Source organism: Lathyrus oleraceus, chromosome 6, assembly GCF_024323335.1.
Source record: "Lathyrus oleraceus cultivar Zhongwan6 chromosome 6, CAAS_Psat_ZW6_1.0, whole genome shotgun sequence".
Lineage (NCBI taxonomy): Eukaryota > Viridiplantae > Streptophyta > Magnoliopsida > Fabales > Fabaceae > Lathyrus > Lathyrus oleraceus.
Genome location: NC_066584.1, coordinates 328,341,994 through 328,346,923, shown reverse-complemented (window position 1 = coordinate 328,346,923; position 4,930 = coordinate 328,341,994). Strand labels below are relative to the sequence as shown.

General features: G+C 37.1%; 1 long non-coding RNA gene across 1 annotated transcript; it reads right to left on the bottom strand.

Annotated features, from left to right (window-relative positions):
- Positions 1 to 2,430: 2,430 nt before the first annotated feature.
- LOC127096844 (uncharacterized) lies at positions 2,431 to 4,636 on the bottom strand. The gene is made up of 2 exons (XR_007792844.1): positions 3,607 to 4,636; positions 2,431 to 3,498 (listed from the first exon to the last, which is right to left on the bottom strand). It is a non-coding gene; the product is annotated as an uncharacterized LOC127096844 (long non-coding RNA).
- Positions 4,637 to 4,930: the final 294 nt, after the last annotated feature.

The following is a 4,930-nucleotide window of genomic DNA, read 5'->3' as shown; positions in this document are numbered from 1 at the left end:
TATATATATATATATATATATATATATATATATATATATATATATATATATATATATATATATATATATATATATATATATATAGTTGGAAATCACAATCGAGGTGAAAAGTCTAACATTTCACGTGGTGAAAAGTGGCTTATTTTTTAATTAAAAATAAAATATGAAGGAACACAACAATTTAAAATAAAATAAATCATTAAAAATAAGTAAACACATAAACTGCAGTTGCTAGGGATAAAAGCACATCCATGGGTTAGTTTTCCCCTTGATTTTGTTATACAACCGAGGGAATATATTGTATTATTGTAAAAACAAAATTAAAACGTGGCGCACCAGGAGTTAAACCTAAATTATTTATCGACTGATATGAAAGTTTTGTCATGAAATGTATTTATAGTAGTGTGACCATGGTCCATGACGGTAAGAAGTATCTAAGAAGATGTGACCAATTCTAGCGACATGGAGACATGCACAACACTCCCTTGTTTTAACTGCACTTACTGACGTCACCTTATACTTTCTCACAATAGGGAATAGATATTCTTGGATCCTCCCCTATAGATGGGACAACTAAAGTTCTTGATTGTGGTAATAGATTAATTCAAAAAATGGATTGAAGCAGAAGCACCAACAATTATTACAATGGCCAACATATCAAAAATCTTCAAGAGGAATATTCTGGCTAGGTGCAGAATCTCTCAATTTTTTGTCATAGATAACATGACACAATTCACAGACATGAACTCCAATAAGCTCTTAGAAGACTTGAAGGTCAAACATCAATTCATGTTAGTGGTACACATCCGTACCAACTGGAAAAATGAAGTAGCAAATCGAGTAGTCCTTAGGGGGTTAAAGCAAAGACTTGAAGTGGCAAAAGTAAATCGGGAGGATGATCTCCCACATGTCCTCTAGGTGTATCAGACTACACCTTATTCTACTACGAACAAAACTCCCCTCTGGTTAACCTACAAGACTTAATCTATTATCATTGTCGAACTAGAAGAGCTAAGTTGAAGGACGACACACCCATTATCAGAAGAAGGCAATGCCGAGACAATCATGGAAAAGGTTTACCACTCGGAAGAGAAGAGGACCACAACTTCCCTTATATGCTCAGTTGTCTAGAAAGTAGAGACACCTAAATACAACAAGCAAGTTCGACCCCGAGAATTTAAACCTGATGATCCTGTGTTGAAACAAGATGACGTTGGAGGAAATAACTTCAAAGACGAGAAACTCGCAGCCAACTGGGAAGATCATACATGATCAAGATCATCATGGAAAAAGGAGCCTACGCTCTAGAAAATTTGACTGGTGAACCCATTCCAATGATGTGGAATGCTGTAAAACTCAAACGATATTACAACTAAGTATTTTGAAGTATGTCCAAAGATTTTAATTACTTACACTCATATGTAATACTTTTAAATGAATAATATAGTACTCTTTGACGAAATTATGTTGATTCTCATTAAAATAAATCTGGAAGCAAATGAAATCATGGCACACCACCCTCTCGCTACCTAGCCACTCCATAACGTAAGCGGTGAACCCCAAGATACATCGAACTTGACCTAGGCTCGAACCTGGGCGTAGACAAGAGGATCGGCCTTTGGATTGGAATGGTCCTCACCAATGTCAAAGGTTACACCAGTTCCCAACAAAGGGATGGATAAGGAATAATGAGTGACAAAGGCAGACAAAGTGATTTAACAAAATTGCAGGCGAACAAAGCGATGAAACAAAATTGCAGGCGAATAAAGTGATGAAACAAAATTATAGGATGACAAACAATTAATAAATGGTAAAACACAAAAGAAAATGTAGCAAACCAAGAAAAGTAGGAACAAAAAAATTACTAGTAATTAAAGTATTTTTCAAGTAAAAGTACAAAGGCCATAACGACGATAAACACGATAAAACTATTTTGCCTCTTTCTCAGGCTCTATGTTCTCTCCATCCTTCTCTTAGTCACTGATAAACTATCAATGAATTTCTTCTGCAAGTCCATATTCTCCCGAGGAATCTGAACTCACAAATAAAGCACCTCAACTGGGTCACATGCATTCTATAAGGCATTCAACTCCCTTGATAACTTCATCAATGACGTCATCATAATCCTTCTTTGGATTGTTCACATGCTCTCTGTGATGCTATCTCTCCTTTTCCAAATCCTCCTTGGTTGCAGTAAATTTGGAAGACAACTCCTCCTCGGTGGAATTCTCATTCTTAAGGGACTTCTCTTTGCCATTTAAAGACCATTGCAGACTAGTCACTTTGGAAGCCAAGTCACACGGGTTGCCATGGGCATCCACCTTATTTATGAGATCGACTAACCTCTCTACCTTTTTCTACCACTTTTCTACTTCCTTTTTGAACTTCTCCACCTTATTTCGAGACCTCTCATACAAATCCTAAAGCTCAGGCAACTTTTTTTTGAAAAACAATTCTCTCATAGACAATAGCTTTACGTTAGCTCCTCAATTGCTCGTTCTCTTTGAAATGGTTACCAATAGGAGAATACTTCTTCATGTCCATCAGCTACCAGAGTAATCAAATAAGCATCACGAAGCATATGATAATCACTCTCAGACATCAAATCCATTTTTCCTATACCATTGAGGCTTTGGATATAGGCGACATCCTGCTCAGTGATATAGGTACGTGCCTCTTGAGAGGTATGAGGGACCTGAGGAGGGATACTAGTTGGAAATTTGGGAGGAGTCACTTTGAGGACAACTAGAGTGATCCCAACGAAATTGGAGAGATAAGACATAAACCTCTTGTTCGACCCTTCCCCTTTGGAGGGATTCTTTTCTTGGCCTTGCTTGTTTTTTCCATCGCCCGCATCAGATGGTTGATCGTTAGACTTCTTGCTCTATCTTTTTCCCTGTTCAAAGGAAGTCAGCTGGTTTTGAGAGAAAATTGTGGCTTCAATAGTAGAAGAAGGTTGGACAACAATAATAGTAACAAAAGGTTGGCCCGACGCCGCCTCCATATGAGTACATACTGGATGAGCTGGAAGGGTCTAGAGAATAACAACCACTATCCTAACATTCTTACTATTCATGAGACTCTCGATAGATGCCATGGTATATGCAAAATAACAAAATAATTATTGGACATCCAATAAATATCAAAAGCAAGTATAAAGTAAATTTCATTTCCTTACTAAAAAGTTATATTCTCTACGTGGCATCAAAAATAAAACTCAGGTTTTCCTAGAAGGTCTCTAGGTATTCCTTTGTTGATACCTTTTCTAGAGTCAGATTCCCAAAGGAAAAGATATAATCATGTGACTCATGGCTAAAGTGATTTGTTAGAGAAAGAGTAAGAGGCACCATCAGGAATATGCCCCCCCTCGAGAACCTTGCAGAAGACGGAGTGGGCCTTCGGAGTTTGAAGAGTCACCAAGAGAAAATGGGCTTTTAAATTCTTCCAACTATCCATGTAAACTCCAAACATCATAGCCATCTGGAGAAATGAAAGCATCTTTTGCCCATGATGGGAATCTTTATAAGTACGGAACACAACAAACAAATTGAAGAAAAGGTCAAAGGAGGACACTTTTTCTTAATATTCACACTAATATTGAAATACCTTAGCAAAGGTCGAGGAAGACTGGTACAATTAGGGGGAGATATGTTCATACGCTTTAGCAACTCCTCCTCAAACTTACTGAAGAGAAACCTGGACTTTAGCCGAGTAAAGAGACACTCATAGAAAGGGACAAAGCATATGTCAAAATAGCTGTAAACCTTAATGTCGATGTCAACATGTGAGACCGACCAATAAGAAGAAGAGCAAAGTTTTATTTGAGCCTCATCCACCTTCTTGGAATTATCAAAGAAATAAATTGTTCCATCAACTCAGGATCTGCCCAATGGTACATCCCAACATCTATCGACGATACTAAATCTACATGTCCCCATTTAACTATTTCTTCTCGACTGTTATGCAAAAGGTAACGCCGGCTATAAACTACTTTGCTACTCCTAAAAACAAGATTATGTCTAAGTTATATATCATCAGGGTCCAACTATGTGCCACCCTAAAAGTATTGGTAAATAAGATAACTTTTCAATCATCTAGAGTCACTATGGCTACATCGGGATAAATATAAGACTTGATGGATGAGGCAAGATGGGAAACCACTTTTATAAAATCCAGATGACTGGAGTTCCCCTCTCTATCTTCTTCAGAGGTACTAAGAGTACCGTCGTCACTCACTGCAAAATCCCCTTTAGGTCCAAAACTATCACTCATCGTAATAAAGTTAGGATTAGGGTAGTTAACTTCTAAAGGTTCATCATGTGGGACCTCAAGGTTCTCATAAATCCTTGATATTGGAGAATCTCTCCCATCAACTTCATTTATATTCTCAAGAACATTTTCTACGTTGGCCATGGCTAGTTCTAGAAAGATAAATAGAAAATTTAAGGGAAATGGTTAGGAAATAGTATTTTAATATGAGGTGAATCAAATATACTACTAGGGGCAATAGGAACTTGAAAATGGGGATGAACTAGGAATAATGGACCCAAACAAGAAGGAAAAATGGAAAGAGCAGGAATCACCAGAGTCTGGGAGAAGAATAACAATAAATGGTTCATAAATAATACTAAGTTCAATTATGAGAGAGATCAAAAAAATTGTTTGAAAGAATAAAGAAACCTTTATATAATGAAATGAAAGAAGAAAATCAACGACGCACAACAAAATCAGATGGAAGGTGAAGAGTCAATGATCCATATGACACCTCGAAAATGTAATGGCACTTGAGTGCACTCTAGGGGGAAACACCACACACTAACCTATGAACCTAGGGCCACATGTGAGGATACTTGTGAAACATATCAATGATGATATTGGTATTCAATGAAGCTGTCTCTAGACCTCTTGTAGAATTATGCCTTAAAATCTT